Here is a 23796-nt window from a genome sequence, read left to right as displayed (position 1 = left end):
GGAAGCTAGCAAACCAGCAATCAAGAGATCTAAACAATTGTTTTCTAGTTCTTTGAAAGAGAGTGAGAGAATATCAAAGAGCAATTTGAAAATAGTTGGAGTGCTTCTCAGCTTGTGAAAGAGATCACCCCTAGAGATAGTCAGGTAAAATGGCTTGGAAAAAATCTTGCCTTGGACCCTAAGGTGAAGAAGCCTCTAAAACATTTGTATTATCTACCTAAACACCTAGGCAACCTTCCTTAGCAGCAAGACAAGGCTACACTCTATTCAAAGTCTAATTTAAAATTTTTATACATCTGAACCTCACAGGTTAAAGTTATACCCATTACCTAGCAGCCCTAATTCACATGTTAGTAAAGGCACATTTATCAGTTTTCTACACACATGGAAGAAGAGAAAGGCTGAATAAAATCCTTATTTTACGCTTAGCATATAAAAGCACAAGTGCAAGTCACTAGCTGATTGCTATTCTTCTCCATGAAAGGCAGTTGTTGCAAGCTGCCTCAGCCTGACTTCCTGGAGGGAGGGGTGGTTTAACTACAAGGTGGTTTAGTTAATCAAGGAGTTTTCAAGTTAACTCTCAATGAGTTGGAAAAACTTAGGGTTTTTGGTTTGATTTTGCTTTTGTTTTTTTTGGAACCAGGGATCAAACTCAGGACCTTGCTCTTGCCAGGCAGGCACAACCCCCAACCCCGCCCTTTTTTTTTCTAAATCCCAAACACTGCCCCCCCCTTTTTTCTAACTTCCTAGCAGAGAGAAAAGTCCAAACCTGTGGCTCAAAAAAATTTTTTTTGTACCGGGGATTGAACTCAGGACCTTGTGCTTGTGAAGCAGGCCCTGGAACCACTGAGCTAAATCCCTGGCCCTGTGGGTCAAATTTTTATGGAAACATAGTGAGAGAGCTCTAACGGTGTTGTCTCTGGTCACTGTGAGGCAGAGGATAACAGAAGATCACTGAGTGAATTACCTCTCACCTCATTGAGGAGTGCAGGTAGGGACAATGCATAAATGGAGATTTTTCTGCTGGTTACCCAGTCCGGCTGTCAGGATCCAGCTTCCACTGAGGAACCTTTGTGTTTCAACCAGAGAGTAGCCCTGGCCATTACCCCTCATTTGTCCTCTCAGCTTTTACTGTTCCACGAAGCCAGAGATCTGTCTCTAGAAAGAAATCTAGCTGCCAATCTGGTCAATATTCAGTTCACAATTTATTAGCAAAAGTATTTTCCTCCCCTACACACATAAATGATGAGAATCAGACCTAGGAGGGGAGAGAGCCAGGAGGTTGGAGATTCTCCTTTAAACTAAATGTGTTTTGGTCTCTTAAATGTTGTGCTTAGGAAATAGCTCCTTCTACTCTCACTCAGAAGTTGATTCTTTCTACTGGGTCTCAGGTTCAGTGTCCTGAGGAGGACTCTTGCCCAGAACACTAAGCAGGGACATCACTTTTATGTGTGTTCTCCTGGACAGGCAAAATCTCAATGTCTCATCTGACCCAGAGATAAGGTAAGTGTTCCTTGAGGCAGGGTCTCACTATGCAGCCCAGGCTGGCCTCAAACTCAGTGATCCTCCTACCTTAGCCTCCCAAGTTCTGGGATTACAGGCGTGCACCACCACACCTGGCCAAATGCTCATTTTCTCCCCCCACCCAACGAGGGATTGAACTCAGGACCACGCACTTGCCAGGCAGGTGCGGTGCCACTGAGCTACATCCCCAGCCCCAAATGCTCATATTCTATGGGCTCAATTTAAAGGTTCTTAGTTGTTGGCTAGGAGGGTAAAGTTGGGACACTTTAGGTTTCCTTTGTCTCTGATCTTACATGCCTTTAAAAAGGAAAATATAAAATGGCAGGGATAGATCAAGAAGGGGATAACCAAAAGGAAGTCTTTTCTTCTCATGCTCACGGTGAGTTATTGAGACAACTTGGTCATGAGTTGTCATTCTCAGCCTGGCAAGCTAAGATTGCCTCCTCACCAGCAAAAGATCAGACCAGAAAGGAAACTGAGGCAAAATAGGTTTAACATTTTCTCTGGAGTATAGAGAAGGAATGGGTCAGAATGTGTCAGTGAAACCTGTCCCCCAAGTCTTAAGAATGGCTGCCAGCCTATTGCCTTATTAACTGGCATAAGGGGTCCATATATTTTTCTTAAATATAAACTAGATTTCATTTTTTAAAAACCCATTTTACAGAATTTTATATCAAAGTCCACGAGGCGGCGCTCTAACACTACTTTTCCCCTAGGGCTGTTTTCTGAGATAACAAACCCCAACAGTCAAAGTCAAATAGGTCAAGAACACAAATAAATTCAGCAACTAACGTGAAATGCAACACATAGAAAACAGGAATGAAATGTTAAATGTCACTTTCTTTGATAGGACATATCTTCCCATGTTCTCAATTTAAATTTACCATCATATTAACAAAAGATATTGCATTAGGGACCGGGGATTTAGCTCAGTGGTGCTGCCACCTGCCTCAAAAGCGCAAGTCCTCAGTTTGATCCCGAGGACCAAAAGAAAAAAAAAAAAAGATAATGCATTAAAGAGAAACAAGGCATAAAAACTCAAGGCATATGCAACTGACAAAAATCCAAGACAATTTTGATTACCTAAGTGAGTCACAGAATTTATGAAGCAAAAGCAAACTCTTACCTCTATCTAATTCTCAGTAGGAGACCTCCAATATGGTATAGGGTATTTAGGTGTTAGTGCATATTTTATATGCAAAGTGAATTCTTGTAATACGCCCCCCCCTTTCCCTTGTGCTTAATTGGAGATGGAGGGAGGAAGGAATTGGGTCTTGGCATGAAGTGAACCAGGTTTTCTCATCAGCTCTCTGTTTTTCTTAGCTACTTTCTCTAGTAAGAGTTTAACTCTTTATTTGCCAAAAACCCCACTGAGGCTCTTTAACTTTCCCTGCCTATCCCCCAACTTTCCCTACAATTCTATATTCATTTCTTTTTTTGACAAATGAAACTGTTTCCCCATCTGGCCTGAGAGTTCCTGAACCCAGGAACCTGACTCTTCTCTCTGAATCTCCCTTCTCCCCGCTTATATACTCCAGAGAAACATAGGGCTTTTGCGCAGAGTTCAACAAATCTGTGTTGCTTGTGGAAATCTTATAGGGGAATGGTTCATTTTACATGGCAGTCTGCCTTTCTGCTGTAATGATGTGGTAAGAGGTAGCCAACGGGAAATAAGCGTACTGGAGAATTAGGAAGCCAAGGGTCAGGGATATAGCTCAGTGGCTCTGCACATGCCTCACAAGCACAAGGTCCTGAGTTTGATCCCCAGTACTGGAAAAACAAAAAGAATTAGGAAGCCTGGAAAAACTGGATTTCAACCTGCCAAAAATTAAATCTAGACCCATACCTATCACCATGTACTAAATTAATTTTGAAATGGATTAAAGATTTAAATATTAGGACAGAAACACTAAATTTGCTGGAAGATAAGTTAGGTAGAACTCTTGAAGATATTGGTATAGGAAAAGACTTTACGTTCAAAAGCTCAGTGGCACGGGAACTTGCACAAAGAATCAACAACTGGGATCTTATCTTATTAAAAAGCTTCTGTACTGCAAAAGAAACCACCAACAGGGCTAAGAGACAACTTACAATGTGGGAACAAATTTTCAGCAACTGTACCTTAGATAAAGGACTACTATCTAGAATATACAAAGAACTGGAAAAAATCAGACCCCCCAAATTCAAAGACCCAATTCAAAAATGGGTATCTGAAATGAACAGACATTTCTCAGACAAAGAAGTAAAAGCAGCAAATAAATATATGAAAAAATGCTCAACATCACTGGTTATTGGAGAGATGCAGTTGAAAACAACACTGAGATTCCACCTCACCCCAGAAAGAATGGTGGCTATTAAGAAATCATCCAATAACAAATGCTAGTGGGGATGTGGGGAGAAAGGAACCCTTCTCCATTGTTGGTGGGAGTGCAGACTGGTGCAACCTCTGTGGAAATCAGTGTGGAGATACCTGAAAGAACTAGGACTAGAGGTCCCATTTGACCCAGCTATCCCCCTGCTGGGTATCTTCCCAAAAGAGTTTAAAAAATCATACCACAGCGATATATGTGCACCCATGTTTATAGAGGTACAGTTTGAAATAGCTAAAGCTTGGAAACAACCCAATTGCCCATCAACAGGAGACTGGATAAAGAAGATGTGGTTTTTTAAATAAAATGGAATACTACTCAGCCATAAATAACCAGAAACTAGAGACATTTATAGCTAAATGGATGCACATTGAGGCCATCCTCTTAAGTGAAATAAATAGGACACACATGTGTAAATACCGAATAGTTTCTATCTATCTAAGGATACGTATGGATGAAATTGCCTAATAACATATTTCTTGGACTGTGTTTCCATTGCAAGTCATGTGACTGTATCGAAATTTAAAGTAGGCAGAAATTTGCCTTATGTGGAGTCTTCTAGCTAGCTAACTGGAGGTTTTTTTCCAGATCATTATTTGTTCAGTGTTAGTTTTGGGAATCTTTCTGAAACAAATCACATCCTCTGGTGTCTTGTTGGTGCTTGAGATTTTTTTTAAGTTATATGGAAAAATGTTTAAGTGCTTTTCAGTTTGTTTTGGTTCAGTTCTACTGAATTTGAATATTATTGTAGGTTTTTTTCCCTTGCCTCGTTCTTCTTTGAATGGTTTTAATTTCTGTATGTGTGTGATTGACAATAAAGTTATTTTTAAGTTTAAAAACGAAAGAAGACATACTTTGATTTGAACTTGAGCTGGTATAATTTTTATAATTTCATATAACTCCTTAAAATTGTCTCTGTCTTCTGCTTATAATATACATACTTATTCCAAGCTGAAGCACCTTAATTAAGAGACACTGATGCTGTTTTCTCTCATGTGGTTAAAATGCCACTCCTAATACTGGATATAATCTTAATATGAAGGGCTACACTAGTGAAAATAACAATGATGATGGCTATTCTTTGTTGAATATCCACTGGACAAAGCTCTTCACGTGTACAATTTCATTTAAGTTTCTTCATGTCAAAGAAATAGAGACTAAAATCATATCCATTTTAGAGTGGAGGAAATTAAAGTTTCATGAGGTTAATTATTTTTCCAAGTTTGCACATATACTGAGTATAAAACTTTAATTTGAATTTATATATGTGTTAACAAAATTATCTCAGTTACCTATCCTGTCAAGATCTAGTAGCATTTTACATTTGAAATCACTGTTTGCCTAATAATTAATAACCTGAAAATATCTAGTAGCAGAAATAAAAAAAGCCAACTTCATTTTTAATTATAATGCACCATGAGGGGGATATTGGTGTGACTGGTATGTGTGTTCATATACATGTATTTTCTAGTGTTCCTGACTAATATGCTTGTATCTTTGCAGGACTTTGTTTATACAAATTTACTGCTTTGATTGAAAATTTGCAGTCCTACAAAGTAACTATCAAACATTGATTCATTTTCAAAAGCATAAGTAGGTGAAACTATAACTTTATTTTTTAAAGACTATAAACCACATTAGCATTACTTTGTGATATGCTTATGAAAGATGAGTGATGAGACATCCGGGTGCTTAAAGATTGTGTTTATTCTCTAACTAAAGTAGTGCTTCCAGGTGTATTTGAAAAGCAAAAAAACCAACCAAACAAACAAACAAAACTAATTTTTTTAAAGTGCCATAACTTCAGGTTAAGAAAAATGAAAGCCTTCACCATTTGTGAAAATGGAAAAGAGGAAATTTCACTATATATTAAAATTAAATGAACTCCTCCGAGAGGCCTTGAAATTGTCATCAGTTCAGAAAGAAAGATAATTCAAGGGTGTTTCTCCCTCAATCTAGCCTATCCCAAATGGTGCACCCTAAACATTTGGAAGACTATTGACACATGAATCAATTTTTAGTCTTTATGCAGAATAAAAAAGTAAGAAATTGCCTAAAAATGCCTATATTATAATTCAGAGAAGCAAACACAATTTGACTGTCACCATGTTATTTTGAAAGTATCCCCAAAGCTTCCAAGGAAAGTCACATAATCACCAAGACACTGACCCTTCCTGGCAGCTGGGAGAGGAAAAAGGACTGAGGGAACCCAAAGGCTTCTCACAAGGCTCCAAAAGTAACCCCTAAGGAGTCTGAACTGACCCTAACAAGAAAAAGTCTAATTTTTGACCTTTATAAGGGCTACCTCTTCATTCTTAAACATCCAGAAGGAAATTAGGGCCAGAAAACAGAGTAATGGTGATCACACAAAACACAGGTTTATTCTCCACCATCATTATAATAAAAATAGGAGGAGATTAGGTTCCTTGATGACAAGTTGGGGAGATGTGTTTGTCCCTAAACTCTCCCTGTTCTAGTTGGGTAAACACTCAGGACTGCTGGCTGTATTATAGCCCAGCAAAGCAAGCACAATTGAAATAGAGGCCAATGTTAAGAATAAAAGGTTTATGCCCAATGCTTTCAAAGTTTATCAGACTTGTATCACTTTTGGGAGCCACTGTTCTCCTTCATTCTGCTATCAATATTTGGCTCCTGCTTGTTTAACATGATTGTCAAGTGTGCACACTCCAGACGTCACTATTTTCAAGTAAACCTGATGATCCTCCTATGGTTTTCAACTCTTTCCACACTAAGTGCCTACCCTGTCAACAGTTTCCATTTGATATCCAAAGATTGTATCTAGATATGCATAGCTATATCATCTATATATACATATCTTGTAGAAGACAGGAGACTTCAAATTAGTTCTTTTAAAATTAAGGAGGATAGGATTCCCGAGGCGGCGGGCCGCGTGGTTCGCTCTGGGGACGCGGTGGTGATCGCCGCTGCGATGACCAAAGTGAAGGCTGATCCGGATGCGCCGGAGGCTCAGGCGGAGGCGTGCGGCGGCAAGCGCATTTACGGGAGCTGCTGGTCAATCTGAGCCCCATCGCGCAGCCCCTGGCTCCTCGGCGCCTCACGCGGAAGCTGTACAAGTGCATCAAGAAAGCCGTGAAGCAGAAGCAGATCCAGCGCAGGGTGAAGGAGGTTCAGAAATTCGTCAACAAAGGCGAGAAAGGGATCATGGTTTTGGCAGGAGACACGTTACCAGTCGAGGTATACTGCCACCTCCCAGCCATGTGTGAGGACCGGAGTTTGCCCTGTGTCTATATCCCCTCCAAGACGGACCTGGGTGCAGCTGCGGGCTTCAAGCGCCCCACCTGTGTGATAATGGTCAAGGCCCACGAGAAGTACCAGGAGGCCTATGACGAGTGCCTGCAGGAGGTGCAGGCCCTGCCGCCGCCCTTGTGAGGGGCTCGGCAGCAAGCCAGGCACCGGCGGAAGCTGCTGGGCTGGGCGCTCAGGCTCACAGCACCTCCCCGATTCCGTGGGGCACGTGCTCTTCCCAGCCAGCTTCAGCAAGGGTTTCTTGATGGTAGAGCCAGAGTCTTCTCCATCAGTGCCATTTCCTGTTGCGTTTAAATGAAGACAGTTAAAGAGTGTGGGGTGGAAGTAAATGCTAAGACTGACATCTGAGGACATCTCACTATGAAGCCCAGGCTGGCCTTGAACTCCATCCTCCTGCTTCAGCCTCTCCAGAGTGCTGGATTTACAGATGTGTGCAGCCACACCCAGCTCCCGATGGGATTTTTGAAAGAGCTCAGAGGCTGACTGCCATTCCCTCCTTGAGGGAGGCCTAGAGATGCATGTGTCAGCACCCTACCCATCGCCCTCTGGCCTCTGTCACCAGGGGCTTATTGCAGATCTAACAAAAACACTCAGTGTCCTATTAGGTTCCTTCAGAGAATGTCCCAGATAACCTTAAAGTAATCTAAATCACAAGTGAACTTCAATCCTTCCTGTCTACTCTGAGTCTCAAGCACATTAGAATAATTTTAAAATGCAGTCTTGCAAAAATATGGTCATTTCTTGCTGATTTTGTGCTTCTTTTCAATTTGTCAACTATGCTGTAATTTCTCTGTGCTTTATGTATGGCAGCAGATGATCAAGATAATAAAAGGTAAAATAAAGGAACTAGGCTAATTAATATTAAATTAATAAAGTTTTGAAAGATAAATAAGTTTATATAAACTGTCATTTGATTTTTCTGTAAGATAAACTCCACACTTTTCTGTCTCTTCTCTCGTCCTTTAACCTCTCAGTATTTTACTGCTAATAACTAATTTCTTGTGAAACTACCTTTACCCCTTTCATTTCCTAGAGTCATTAAAAGGAATGCATTTAACCTACACTTGAAATACTATAAAATGCTTCAAGTATCAGAAGTAATTTAATTTTAACACATGTATCAAATCAAATATTCAAAATCATGTGTGCGTTTATTTGTTATGTTCTATTCTTTCCTTATCTTGCAAGAAGAAAGATTCATTGAAGAAATTGGAAACTTTATGCCTTTCATAGAAAGGCAAAAGAAGAAATTTCTATGTACTTTTGAAACATCTGACAATTTAACAGTGAAGTTTTGCAGCATGGCCAACAGTCTCAAGATGTATCGGCTTGAACAACGTTGTTAATTTTGTTCCTGATTGATCTGCTTAGTTTTTCTCCTCCTGGTCCAACTCTGCTGATTTTAGCTGGGCTCGCTCTTGGGTTCCTTATGAAAGGAGGCAGAATACACAACCCCAAAATATGCTGCTCTGCCATGAGAATTACTTTGAACTAAAGGCTTTAGAAAAAACAGCAGGCACTCTTCAAGGAGTCTTCAAGTATCCTCTACCATTCACTGAAGCAGAATTATATACCTGTTCTGGCTCGCTTCTTTTCCTGTGTGATTAAGCTTTAGCCAAAGAAGTGTACATGGAAACAATTGATTCCATCTCAGTAAGAAACTTGGAGTCCTTGCTTGGTTATACAATTGTTTTTTCCTAGCTTTCTTGGTCCAAAATGACCCAAATAAGGGCAATTCCTTTTTTTAAGCCTGAGATACAGCAAACATAAATCAAAATTAAACTACCAAATAATGGCAAACTTTTTTACATTAAAATTTTTATTTTACCTGAAAGAGGGTGTGGAGGGAGAGGGGGAACAAGAATTGAAATGTGTTATGTGCATGTACCAATTCCCTACAATGAATGTTATGGTTGCTAATTACATGTAATGAGAGTTCAAAAAGAAATAAAAAAGTTTTTCCATGTGGAAATTGATTGTAATAGCTGAATAACTTAAACTCGGATGATTCATTCATGCTTCTTTTGTGCACAACCAAAGCACTTATATAAATTTGAAATAAATGAGGCCCACATAATATGTGATTATGTACAGAAGGTCCATAGATAATTAGTTGCCTTGACCTATCTATAACTTCATGAACTAAGACTTGACTCTATTTGCCAGCCTAGACAACAACATTTTTCAATGCTCCTATTTTCTACCATTTTTAGAAATTATTACATAAACACAACATACTCAGAGTCTTCCGGTTTCTGCAACCTGGACATTCTGTCCAGAAAAGCACATGCATGCACAATCTGTAAAGACAAAATGGAGTGTAATTCAGTCATTTAATGGCATTAGCCTGAAGTGAACTAATAGCAGAGTAACATTTACACACATAGATTGGAATCTGACAGGTTGGTTTTGAAACTTGCTTCTCAATACAGTATATAAACTTTAGCAGTTTAATTCTTTTTCTGATTTATCTTACCATCCTGTAAATGGGAATAAAGCTAGCATCTAAAGACAACTATTGAATTAATAAAGATGAGGTCAAGTAATACACATACACGCTTAACAGAGTCCACAGCACCTAGAAAATGCTGAAAAAATAACAGGTTTGGTGTTTTTTTAATTATTTATACAACTGAGTAAATAATGCTCTTGGGCCAAGAGACAGCCTTCCTAGGATCTCTTGTTGGCCAACTTGATGTCTACCTCTGTGGCTCTGTCATAAATTATTCCTTAATGATTACAAGGCAGACTAACTAGCTACAGAAATGCTGTTCTGTCTCCTTGTCGAATACATCAAATTGTTGTTGCAATAGGAACATGCAATAATAGTGGAAGAGGGCCTGTTACATAGTGCTGCGGTGGGGTGTCCCTTGAAAGCCTCATGTGTTTGAAAAGTGATAGGATGGTGGGAGCCCTATGTTCATCACCTCCTCCCTTCCCTCCCTGCTTTCTGGCTCCATGACATGCACAGCTTTCCTTCACAGCAGCTCTTTCCCCTACGCCAGTTCTACACTTGGGCCAGACAACTATGGACTTAGAATTTCTGAAGTCTGAGTCAAAATAAACCTCTTCTCCTTACATTGTGGATTTTTGGGTATTTTTGTACCAGTAAAAAAGAAAATAAAACACATAAGGAGGCTCTGGTAAGCTTTCCTAATATCCTTACTATCACTGATGATGTTCGTTACTGTGATAGATCATCCTGTAGGTTAAGAGGCCTTCTTTCATTAAATACATTAATGAAATCATTTATTGTAAAATCTTTATGTAAGAGTCTGTATGGTATTTTACCCTGAAGATTATTTGGTAATGTCTGATATGAAAGTGTAGATTTGAATTTCAATTCTCATTCGGGACCTTTCTCTTATATGTGGTATCATTCATGAAAAGATCTATAAAATTATATGTTGATTACAGTGTTTTGCACTTCCCGCAAATTGGTGCTACTTTTCATAGTATGGTGTGTGTGCATGTGTGTGCATGTACATATGTGTGTGTTAATATTCCTGTGTTTGAAAGTATACTTAAGAATTGTTAGCTTAAAAAAGATCAGATTGTTTCCTGAACTTTTAATTACAAGATGCATTTTGTCAAGATAAATCAAATAATTCTTCAGTTTTCAGTTTCTTTAGTCACATTTCCTCATTACCATAATTATAAAAATGGACATAATTGGAATGAAATATACAATATATAACAAACTTAAGTGGCACAAACAGAATTTTTGACATTTCTTGTTACATCATTCCTTAATAAATCTCTTCTAGCCCGTATCCCTCATCTTGGTAAATTCCTCTTCTATGTTTCTATATACTCAGGAAATCTTAGGAACCATTCTAGAATCCATACTTTGTTTGCCTTTTGACATATGTCTTTGTCAAGTCTTGGAATATAACTTTCTAAATAGTTAAAACATATTCTGAGTCCAGCCACTTTGCTCTACCTTCTTAAAAAATTTCTTTAGTTCACAGGATAATTTCTTTCTTGAAGTACTGAAAAACAACCTGATTTTTCCTTTCTTCTTGGCTTTTTAATACAGTATCAAATTAATATTTGGAGTGACTTTTATTAAAAATAGTAAAGTAAATCATGCTATCCCATAGCCCAACATCTCCCTCTATCTCTCCATAATCCTTACAATTCAAATCTGAATTGTCTATCAGGCCCCTGCCGCCTGGTCTGTCCTCTGGCAGTGCCTGTGAACTCAGGTTGCATAGCACTGCCCTGGTTCACAGGGTGTGGCCTCCCAACGCACTGCTGCTGTCCTCAAGGAAGCCTTTGCAGTGCCGTGAGGACTCTGACTCCAGATGTTCACAAAACTGGCATTGTCTCATTGTTTGGCCCTAAATCATAGGCTGGCTTTAAAAAAGGAGAATCTTCCTAAGTCAAGCTACAGAATCTTATACCTTAAATACTTACTGTGTAATATATTTCATTACTACTTTCTTACTACACTTACTTTAAACTTTTTATCCAGTTACTGGATCACTATTAAATTTCTGTCTCTGTGTAACAAAGTACAGAGACTTTATTGTCTGTGATTCTTCCTGTCAATCAGTGAGTGGTACAGTCCTTGCTGAATGTATGAAAGTTTCCATAGAATTGGTGAATCACACTAATTGTTTATTTTTTTCTTTTGTGGAAAAAATAGTTAGATTTCTGGGTTGGTATGCCACTTTCTAAATAGGTCACCATGTAAAAACTTCCAAATTCAAAGACACCTGTGGCATTTTTTAATATAATACGAAGAAAGGCATGAGCCTAGAATTCCCTTTACATACAAATAAAGTGCAAATATAAAAAAGCTTCACTTTTATATTTTCATTTACTCTTCAACAAGTGAACAATACTTCATCAATAATTACTAATAGCTATTTGATAAATATAATTTCCATATGGTATTTTGCGAAATCAAGAGACTACTGTATGTTTAGAAATTAGAACTACTCTACAATGCTTTCAGATTATTTTCCAACTATATGGGCACATTCTCTAAGTGAAGAAAGGTATAGAAAATCAGCATTTTTCAACATTAAGGTTTTAAAATTCTTGACTAATGGCATAATCTAATTATAAAATTATTACATTTTGATATTAACCTCATTTGTTTCAGGTGATACCATAAGGCTGCATATACATGGATCAACAAGCAGAAGCATATGAAAACAAACTTATCAGAATGGTTTGCAGCATCTTCTTAAGTGCAACAATTATGGAGAAAACAGTTAAAAAACTGTTAAACACTAATAAATGAAGAACAGAATTATGATGTAAATATTTGTGAATTATATGCTTTAATATACCAAAGTATTTAATCCAAAATGTAAGCGTGTTTAATATTCAGGAAAGTGAAATCATTCATTAGATGGTGTATTGTCACCTACATTGAAATTGGTTATTGTTATGAAAATCAGCTTGTTCAGCTATCAAGTATTTCTGAATTTCATTGCCTTGGTTGTAAAATAGAGGTATGCCTTACATTTTTATAGCTGTCCTCATGACTACCATTATTTTTGTTTCTGTGACCTCTCCCTCTGGATTGATTGTTTGGCCTTCCTATAATGAATTGTTCTTTTTACACTTCCAATTGTACTCCAACTATTTGTGCTGTTCATTTGAATTTTCAATTCTTATGTTGTCTGCAGTCCTTGCATAGATTTCCACTTCCGTTTCATCACGGTTTGTGTTCTCCATGTTGCATAAGAGACAAAATAGGATATTAAAGCTGACATGGTCATTTATCACCGATTTGACTAGACTTTGGACTATTTAATGTAGACAAAAACATTAAAAAAGCCCAGAGACTGACACATTACTGTTTTTTAATACAATGATAATTGCATTACATCAAGATTTCATACATGGCAAAATATGGGTAATGATCAAAAGTTTCCAAATGTATATACTTGCTACATGTTAAGGTCAAAATATAAGTTAAGGATTTGGTTTTTTTCCTTTTGAATTTACATTAAATGTTTTTTTAAAGGCTGTAACATGAAAAAAGAAGAACACAACACAGATTATATTATGATGACCAAGATGGTGTTCTACATGACAGAAATCAAAACAAAACAAATGTATACAGTAAATATACCAGTGCTGAACACAGTACTTGAAATTTAACCCAAGCTGCATATGCATAAAATGATCTGACTACAGGATTATGCAAAATAAAATTTTTTAGAATACCAGAATATCATCCATTTGGACTATAAAGTGACTTAGTCCCCTAAAGAGGATTCTGAGACAATTTCTGTATGACATGAAAAGAACTGACATAACACTTCAATACTACAAAAATAATTGAAAACATATTTGTAATGCAGTTCTCTATAAAATGTACAGTTAATCTTACTACTTAAAAAACTGAAAAGCAAAAGACCACCTTGAATAATGCTGAAAACCTCAACAAAGAAAAATGCTCATCATTTGGATATCATTGGCAGAAAACTGATAAGATTTTGTTGAGGGGAACAAGGAAGGTATCTAATGAAGTCATTCATGTAAAATTTGTTCAAAAATGTTCATAAAGTTGTAAATTTCTGCTTGTAACATCTTAAACACACTTTCTACTATTTAACTGGAGGACAAAAGAATATCTTGAAGAAAGTGTTTCTCAAAATGAGGTTCAAAAGTCCAAAAGAGTTCTAATGTGGGCTCAATAATAAACATGGTAAACAAACACCCTGGGTGATTATTCTACACTCTGAAATGCCCTATGGAAAAGAGCAACACTTAAAAGCAAGATCCTAAACATATATCTGACATGTTAGAATTCTCTATAAGTTTATGTTGTGAATAAATTCTGCTTTTTGTTTTAAAACAAGTCCCAGGCATTAAGAGAAACGTACACACCTTGGAAATGAAGAGGAGAATGTCTGTAAACATTTTCCTTTGATGTTTTCATTAGTTTCAAACTAAATTATATGAAGAAAAGACAATACAGGAGTAAAAGCTTTGGGGCATCTAAAAATGGTTAAAAGATAATTTCTTAGGGCCAGGGATTTAGCTCAGTGGTTTCACCACCTGCTGCGGAAGCGCAAGGACCTGAGTTCGATCCCCGGTACCAAAAAAAAAAAAAGATAATTTCTTAAATGTTTATAAATTTTAAATCATTCTGAATTTAAAACTAGATCATTAAGTAAAATTAGGATGCTATATATTATCCTTCTGTTTTAGTATCATTTTTATGCCAAGGACGTGAAAGGTAACCATCATCACCTAAATGTAAATAAGTTATAATGGTACAATCTGAGTTTAATTTAATTTTAATGATCTAGTTTTAAATTTAGAATAATTTAAAATTTATAAACTTTTTTTTGTTGTTGTTACCAGGAATTGAACTCGGGTCCTTGAGATTGTGCAGCAGGCAGCAAAACCACTGAGCTAAATCCCCAGCCCTATAAACATTTAATAAATTATCTTTTAATCTTTTTCAGATGCCCCATTTCATGAGAACTATTACCTTTCCAAAGCTTGTGGTCATATATTGTATTTTCTTCATATAAAAAAGATACAAGTATATGTTTTTATTCACAATTGTTGGTATTTTTTTGGATTTTCCTAAAGATTACATAAATTGGCACCAAAAGGTGGTCAGTTTCAAAAGTGTAGTTGGAGAGAAACTAGCATAGGTAAGATATTTTACTGAAAAGACAAATTGTTTTCTTGTATCATAAGCAAAAAGAAAAAATATTAGGCATTATGTCCCACTCAACAAATGGAATGTACATACAAGTGTGGTTAAAAGCGATTGCCTCATTGTTATTTAAATCAGTTCATAAAAATCTAATCTATGAACAAAAAGTTCGATATTCTCTACTACAGACTATAAGAATCAAGTAGTACATCTAAATATCGCTTCAAAACAATAAATTAAAATTACCTTCCTGACATCTCTGAAATGGTTAATTCTATCTAGGCTGGTAACAAGTTTTTCCAAGCATTAAATGGGAACATAAGGAAAATGCATAGTTGAAAAATGGGGATCAGACCCCTTCTTCACACATCATAAGATGTTTGATGTACTCAAAACCTGCAAATTCATATCCATCAAGCTCCCTCACGACATCATTATCATCTGGGGTCAGCTGGACAGGTTCATTAGTAAATTCAGGATCAAAGTTGTCCAAACCGAATCGCTCAGAGATATTTGAGGGGTTTTGTTTTGGTTTTTTTTCCAGAAAGAAGAAATATTTATTTATATTTTCAGTGGCCTAAAAGAGGTTTTAAACTGTCACAGTTAAAGTTTTATGCTTCCAAAAATATCATATAATCAATGCAGTTAACTTAAACCTTCAGGTATTAATTAACTTCATTTAGACTTCTTAAAAAACCAACACAAACATACTTTCTAGAGTGCAAAATGCTTATTAAATACTTCGGTAACACAAAAGCAATTGGTTTTGAAGCACAGCAATCCTTTTCTGAATTGCCACCACACAAAGATACCCATTGCCGGCACCAGAACTGCCAGCTCCAGGCGATTACAACACTGAGATTTTTGTGTTCAGTCTCTTCACCTCTTAGGATGACTCATTACTTGTATAAGCTCATGGTGGGACTCTGATACATGCACATATATGCATCGCAAAGAAGTTGGCGAGCACAGCCTTGGATTCTCCTGGAGTCCAAGGAGTGTAGGTGCTCGGGAGACATCTTCAGGTACTCGCCCACTTCCGGGCAGGGGGTCACCTGGGGAATGTTGAAGCCATTCTGACCACCATCCCAGTCGGCCATACAGTCAAAGAAGAGCCAGGCAGAATCGTCCTTCCCATACTTCACAAATGCAACATAATGGCTCGTTTCTACGCAGAGAACAGCAAACAACTCCATCTTCTGGCAGGGGATGCAGCCATGTCTCCGGTCCCAGTCAGGCAAATCTTTGGGGAGTGACACTGGGTTATATTTATGATTCAACCTCTTGGGATGAAGGTGGACTTGAGTGTTGCGGGTTTTACAAAACCGCTCGATCTTTCCAGCTGAGATGTCCGCATCATCATACCGCTCTCTACGCTCATACATGGCGAGCCCTCCGCAGATCCGGCACTGCCTGGGAGTATCTTCAAGTAAATCTGTTATATTTAATTCCAAAGAAGGAAAAATTTTTTTAAATAATTTAAAGTCTTTTCCAAATCGAGGCATCTGAATAATCAGACACGATGGTGCCTCTGCAAATTTCAGGTTACTGTAGATAAACGACCATTCTAATAACTGTTGAATTGTAGGAACTCCAACTTCCTTGTTTTTTTCGATGAAAATTTGATGGAAGTAACAATCTTGTACTTTTTGACCTGCTGATCTTATTTTTAACAATGGTTCTACCCTTAAAATGTGGTGAAACAGGATATTTAAGAATTCTTCAGGATCTTTTTCTTCACAGGTAAATCCTGATCCAGGTTCAACTTTTTCAAGTATTTTCCTCAGTTTCATAATTTTTGTGGCACATACATATCCATATATTCTCAGAGGATTAACAATTTCTGTCCTCAGTAGTTCTTGTGTTTCGCTGTAATACTCTGCATCATTCTTTTCTTTGGGTCTAAGTAATACAGTGTCCAGAACAGAACTAAAAGCAAATAAGCAAAATAAGGTTGAATCTAAGTAACAAGAATTGTAATATCCCTGGATCCCTTTATTTTTTCCAATCATTATTTCCAAACCTTCTTTTTCCATTTTTGGTGGGATGTTTTCTTCTACCACTTCACTTAAATAGCCTCCAAATTCTAAGGATCTGCAACACTCAATCTGATTGGAGACAGGCTGCAGGAGCTCAAACCTAGAGTCTGGCCTGCAGCTCTTCAGTTTCACGAACAGCGCTGTCTTCGGGGCACAGGTGAAATATCGAGTGCCCCTGAAGGTTCCATCTGTGCAGCCTGCGAATTCATCCTCCAGTTCCAGTCCAGCTAGAACTTCATTGAGCCCCGGTGGCTGACCAATCCAGCGGATGACCCCATAAAAAACAGGATTCTCCTTCACTTCAGCCAGTGAGCCCACTTCCAGGCCATGTGACCCATTTAAGGTATAAAATAATTCAGATCTATTTCTATTTCCAGGGTCGGAGGTAGATTCTGTAGCCTTTGGTTTATCACGGCTGGATGAATCTTTGTCCCCAACACCTTGTGAAATAAAGGGAAGTTTGGGAGGCCTCCTTTCCTGTGTCATGCTATCTGAGATGATATCATTGATGTGCAAGAGAATTGTATTTTCAACACTTGCAAAACCACAAAGCTGTACTCCATCAAACTTTCCATCCCAGTCGCCAATGGGGTTATCCATGTCCACACCAACAAAATATCCTAAGCTCTCTTTTCCTGGCAAAACATCACAGAATATAACTGTTCCAGATTCTATAGTTTTTCCAACCTTCAAAGAAACTCTGGAGTTTATTTCCAAAGGGGGGAGTTTGAATCTGCTACCTGAGATATTTGGTTTAAATGGAGGCACCACCTGCTTTTGTTCCATCATGTCCCAGTCCACATTTTGGAAGAATGGATGCTCCTGAATATCACCAAAGCCCCTGTGAGGATGACAACCCAGTCGTTCTTTGGGGTATTTGTTTAGAAAATCCTTTTTCACGGCTTTCACTGCATACATACAATTTGATTCTTTCTCTTGGACTAACAGTACTTTCCCATAACTTCCCCTGCCAATCACTCGGAGCAAATCAAAGTCCTCAACACCTAAGCCAGATGAAGCTTTGCCACTTTCCCTGGTGTTCCCCGCCTCATTCTCTTCATCAACTTGTTCTAAAGCCTCACGAGTTGAAAGGTTATGTGGGATTGCTGTGTGTGCAGGGTCTGAAGCCATGGGTGATGGCTCGACTGGCATCGTGGGCTCTGATGGTAAAGAACACTGCCCACATTCAATTGAGATATGTTTGCGGCACTTCTTGTGAACTGCGAGTTTACAGTCGGTGCACTTATACATCTGGTGGCCAAGTCCCCCTACACTGTCTGTGCAGACAGCACAGTGAGCTCTCCTGCTGAAGCGTTTGGCCTGAAAAGTGTGGCCATTCACATAATACAGCTTTCTCCAGCAGCCTGCAGCTCTGTGGCGGATGGATTTCTCTGCTCCTGGACAAGGCGCTTTAGGATGTTCTGGTATACAAGGAGATGAATGAATTAAGAGCTCAGAATCTTTCTTTAGCTTAGAAACCCTAACGGCCTCTTCTAACTCCAACTGAGGTGACACAGTGTCCGGGTCTCCTCCCTCCTCTACCCAGTGTGTGGTGAAAAGATGTTTATTGTCCAAACACCACACATCTCCATCTTTATCACACAGGCCCTCAAAGGGGATGGAATTCTCAAGTGATCTTGTCATGATGTCCCTTCCCAAAATCAGGGCTGATCGGGTAGAGGTGTGGGTGGTGGAGGTGCCTGGGAAGACGGGACCATAGACGGGTTGGCTGCCCAGGGAAACAGGCAGGCAGAGCTCAGAGAACGAGAGTGGCCTGACTGTCTGCAGGGACCACACTGGCCAGAATCCTGCAAGGCTCTTTGTGAAGTTGTTTCCAATAGTGCCGGCCAGGCCTGGACGGATGGACACCAGGCTTCTCAGTGTCTCTCGGAGGATGGTGGCTGTGACTTCGGTCTCCCTCCCTGGACTTTGACTCTCTAGGTTTCCTGTGCCTGGCTCTGGGGAGGCCTTCCCAGAGCTACTGGGTGTTTCTGGGCCTGGTGATACTTGCCCCATGCTCTTCCCAGTTTCTGTGCCATTGGTATTTTGGCCTAGGGAGACTTCACCAGGGTACCTTGATTTTGGTAGGTCACTGGTGGTCACTCCCGGGGAGACCATCCCTGGGGTGTCTGTGACAGTCGTCCGGCTGCTGCAGCATGGCCTGTGGCATCTGGATGGAGTCAGCCATCTTCTTAATCTTTCACAGATACTTTCTCTACCTGGGGCCTTGAGGCTGCGGCCTCTCAAAGTGGAGAAGCAGCTCAGCATGTTCGCTGTTGACCGGCTCTGGCCAAGTGAGCTTGGGAGATGGCAGTTACAAGATTGTGACACCTGTTAGCAAGGGTTCCGAGTTCTGTTTGGAGATGTTGCCAAGGAAGTGACCTCATGTCTTGGGGTTCCATCACCTGAGTCTCCATGTAATAGAAAAGCCTATAGCCCTGTAGGGATAGAGACCCCTAGGCAGGGAGAGATGAGCCCCTCCCCAAAGGACTTCAGATAGCTCGCGGAACAGGCTTAACCACCCGTAAAAAGCTGACAGTCTGCTGAGGATACACCTCCTCTTCATGCTGTACCCTGCAAAGCTTGGTCTGCTAAGATCAAAAGGAAAAAGAACCTTGGCCCTAAGATGTAAAAGGCCCCTGAAAAGACCCTTCCTTGTTGTCCCTAGTAATGAGCTAAGTTAATCATTAACCAATCAAGTAGGGGCGCCCTCAGCCCAGAGGCAGGATAGGCCCCCAACTACTACAAAACCAGCATCTTGAGACCCCCCTGCAACGGTGGCTCTGTTTCAGGCACCCCTGCCTGTCTCTCTGTGAGAAGGCAGCTATACTCTTGCATGGTTGCTCAATAAAAGTACAACTTTGCTTCTATGCTTTCGGTCTCTATCTAGTTCTTCTACAACCTTCTGTGTCGTCGGAAGAGTCAGGCCCGGGACTGTGGGGACTCTTCCCCTGTCTCCGCCCATGACAACCATTTTTTCTTCATACTAAATAAATCAGTGGCCACTTATTTTGTTATTTTTATCTAAGTACCTATGAATTTTTTTTCTATTTCTCATCTAGCTGTTAGCTTTTCACTTTTGCATTACTGGGGCTTGTACTCTGCATCTCCTCAGTGAACTATATCCTCAGACATTTTACTCCAGATACCCACTAAGGGTCTCAGTAACTCACCAAATTGGTCGGGCTGGACTCCACCATGTGACCTTCTTACCTCAGCTGTCCAGCGTGCTGGGACTGCAGTCACACACCATCCTGCCTCATTCAGTGTGCAACTACAGTGGTCTGGGGTGCCTTTATTGCAGAGATTTTCTTCACTTTTCCAATGGGCTTCCATTTTCATCAAGGAGCTTGAGAGAGGCCCTCTCTCCGATGCTCACTTCTGCTCTGTCTTCTGGAGCTCAGAACAGTGTCCTTTATGACCCCCTGCACCTCTGTGCTGTGGATCCCAATACTGTCTCAGAGCAGCCACCGGGGTGGGGCAGAGTGGTGCTGCTGGCACCCACACAGCTCACCTCCTCCACACTGGGGGGGGGGCTCTGCTCCTCAAGTTTTTTGCTGTTTTGCACTGTGAAGTACATCTGAGGATTTTATGTGGCTATGGTGTCCCTGGGCCTGCTCTAGAAAGTTATATAATAAATTTCTTCTATGTGAGGGTCAACCTGATACCAGCAACATTGAGCTATTGAAATCTTGATTTCAGGATCTGCAAAGAGGTGAACCTGAAGACGATAGCTCATATAGGACAGTCCCCTTCGGAGCACTGTTTGTTTACCCTTCGTGACTGTGTGGCCAGCTGGGAGCAGCAGCATTTATCAGGAAGAGAGTGTCAGGTCATGAGTTTCCAGCAAATTACTACCTGCTTCCAAATGTTGTGGAGGATTCTTGTAATCCCAGCACCGGGAGACTGAGTAAATGCATTTGAAATCACCCTCAGCTACCTACTGTGTTCAAGGCCAGCCCGAACTACATAGCAAGATCCTGTGCCTGGGGCGGGTGTGGCTCCCGCATCTCCATCACAGGGGCTCTCTGATGTCCAAGAGGAGGCACCACAGCTCCTCGTCCTCCCCTCTCTTCCAGATCCTGATGTCTTCACAGAAATCAGCATCCTGGTTCAATTATCACTGCATAATGAACCATCTCAGAATATAAAGACTTCAAATATCTTCAATATTAGGGACCATGAGTCTGGTTGCATCGTGGCTTCTTCAGCTGACCCTGCCTGCATCATTCTTGGAGCAACACTCCGTTAATGGACATTCTCAGTAGTATGCCTTGAAAGAACATCTACAAGACTGATGGATACCATCGCTGCTGTGCATGATGAGAGACACAAATCTTTCTCACTGAGATCAGAAATATGGCAAAGATTTCTCTTCTCACAATTTTTCTTCAATATCACAGTAGAAGTTGTAGCTGTGCCTCAGAGCCGAGTCCAGTAGCCACTGGACGCGGAGGCCTGAGCACCTGTGTGGGGTGGCAGGAGTGCCATGGACTCCCGCTGCAGCCAGTGTGTTCATCGGTGGGCCAGTACCTTCTGGTGAATGGCTGGCATTTGCTGCCCCCTCTCAGCCATGACTCCAGTCCCTAAAGGTCAAGAACAAAAAGCTGGAGGAGGGTGTAGAGTCCAGCAGCCTCAGTGGCAGTAAAGAAGTCACTGAGACAGAGGGTGCTGGATGAGCTCAAATGCTACTACCACGGCTTCCATCTGGTGTGGGAAAGTTAAGGTTTTGGTAACTTGATAATTACAGTAGTACATTGGTTCACGGACTTAATTCTTTCCACAATTTTGGTTGCAAACCAAATTGGCTGTAAACTAAATCAAATTCAGTGCTTAGGTTCAATGTTGACCTTAAGTTTACATGTCTGTACATAATTAATTACTTTCTTCTATGTGGTGCTTTCAGTCAAGTTAGAGGAGATAGCATTTATCCCTTAGAAAAATCTAGAAAAATTTACTGTTCAATAGGGACTTATCCAGGATATTTTCCTTAAATGGTTTAACTCCTTGAATATGGAGGGGCTTTTATTTTATTTTATTTTATTTTTGGTACCGGGAATCAAGCTCGGGTCCTTGCGCTTGCGCAGCAGGTGGCGAAACCACTGAGCTAAAGCCCGGCCCCTTGGAAGAAAACTTTTGAATGTAACAGTCAGCAGTATATAATTCATGCTATTTAATATTTATTAAAGTTCACTGGGTCAGGCACTGGTTTCACTTTTTTGTTTTGTTCTTTTGTGGCAGGATCTCCCTGTACATTTCAGGGTGGCCTTGAACTCACTATGTAGCCCAGGCTGGCCTTAACTCGAGATGATCCTCCTCTTTTGTTTTGTTTTTTGAGACAAGGTCTCACTATGTAGTTCAGGCTGACTTTGAACTCACTGTTATCCTCCTGCCTCAGCCTCGCGTGCTGGGATAACAGATATGTGCCACCATACCCAGCCACCTTTTTTTTTTTAATTGAAGCAGTAATTTTTTTGTGTGAAAGATTTATCAGTACATTTTATATACACATAATGATAATATTCATCATAGGGAATTTGTACCTGTACATGATATATCTTTTTTTCCAATTCTTCTCCCCCAGCTCCTCCTCCACTCCTTATTTACAAAAGATTTGTTTCCGTTTTTTCCTTCTACTCTCTCTCTCTCTCTTTTTTTGGTACTAGGGATCAAACTCAGGACCTTGTGCTTGTGAGGCAGGGGTGGTGCCACTGAGCTAAATCCCTGGCCCCTGTTCTCTCTCTCCTTTTTCTTATCCCTTCTTTCCTTTTCTCCTCCCACCTCTCATTTCTTTTCTCATTTGAACGTTTTCTTCCCATTTCTCAGTATCTATTATATATTTTGGTGCTTATTTCCACTTTCGGTTTCTCACACCAGAGAAACAATGTGGTATTTAAACAAGTGTATTCAATTTATTTCACTTAAGAGTATGGTCTCAAGGTGCATCCATTTAGCTAGAAATGTCTCAAACTTTTCTTTCTTTATGGCAAAGTAGTAGTGGTTGCCCTCCCACCAACAATGGAGAACGGTTCCTTTTTCCCCACAGCCCCGCCAGCATTTGTTATTGGTTGATTTCTTGATAGCAGCCATTCTTTCTGGGGTGAGGTGGAATCTCAGTGTTGGTTTAATTTGCATCTCTCAAATGACCAGTGATGCTGAACATTTTTTCATATATTTATTTGCTGTTTCTACTTCTTTTTCTGAGAAGTACATACTATTCATCTCTGACGCCCATTTTGGATTGGGTCTTTAAATTTGGAGGGGTCTGGTTTTTTTGAGTTCTTTATATATTCTAGATATTAGTCTTTTGTCTGAGGAACAGCTGGCAAAAAATTTTTCCCACACTGTGGGTTGTCTCTTTACTTTGTTGGTGGTTTTTCTTGCTGTGCAAAAGCTTTTTAATAAAAGGAGATCTCAGTTGTTCTTTGTGATATTTCCTATGTGATCAGAGTTTTGTTCATATATTTTTTTTTGGTAGTGGGGATCAAACTTGGGACCTTGTGCTTGCAAGGCAGGTGGCAGAACCACTGAGGTAAATCCTTGGCCCTGTTCATAAGGTTTTTACCTACACCAATGTTTTCAAGAGTTCTACCTATTCTATCTTCCAACAGATTTAGTGTTTTTATTTTAATATTTAGATCTTTCATCCATTTCAATTTTAGTTTAGCGCGTGGTGAAAGACATGAGTCTAGTTTTAATCTTTGGCAAGTGAAAACCCAGTTCTTCCAGCACAATTTATTAAAGCAGCTATCTTTCTTCCAGTGAAAGTATTTGGCTCCTTTGTCAAAGATGAGGTGGCAGAGTATGTCCAAAGTTGTTTCTGAATCTTCTAATCTGTTCCACTGATCCTCAGGTCTGTTTCTTTGCCAGTACCATGCTGTTTTATCACATGAGCTTTGTAGTATAATTTCAGGTCAGGGATTGTGATACCCCCTGC

At 39.8% G+C, this 23796-nt stretch overlaps 2 pseudogenes across 1 annotated transcript; one reads left to right on the top strand and one right to left on the bottom strand.

Annotated features, from left to right (window-relative positions):
- Window positions 1–6843: 6843 nt before the first annotated feature.
- On the top strand, window positions 6844–7304 carry LOC147825584 (H/ACA ribonucleoprotein complex subunit 2 pseudogene; annotated as a pseudogene).
- A 2835-nt stretch (window positions 7305–10139) lies between these two features.
- On the bottom strand, window positions 10140–20494 carry LOC110343990 (ubiquitin carboxyl-terminal hydrolase CYLD pseudogene; annotated as a pseudogene). Its single transcript, XR_015440326.1, has one exon. The product of XR_015440326.1 is annotated as a ubiquitin carboxyl-terminal hydrolase CYLD pseudogene (transcript).
- Between the last annotated feature and the right edge of the window lie 3302 nt (window positions 20495–23796).

The sequence above is a fragment of the Heterocephalus glaber genome, unplaced genomic scaffold (assembly GCF_053883595.1).
Source record: "Heterocephalus glaber isolate CG9 unplaced genomic scaffold, H.glaber_assembly_v1.0 deba00001497, whole genome shotgun sequence".
NCBI lineage: Eukaryota > Metazoa > Chordata > Mammalia > Rodentia > Bathyergidae > Heterocephalus > Heterocephalus glaber.
Note: the sequence above shows the minus strand (reverse complement) of the source record. Positions and strands in the feature narration are given on the sequence as shown.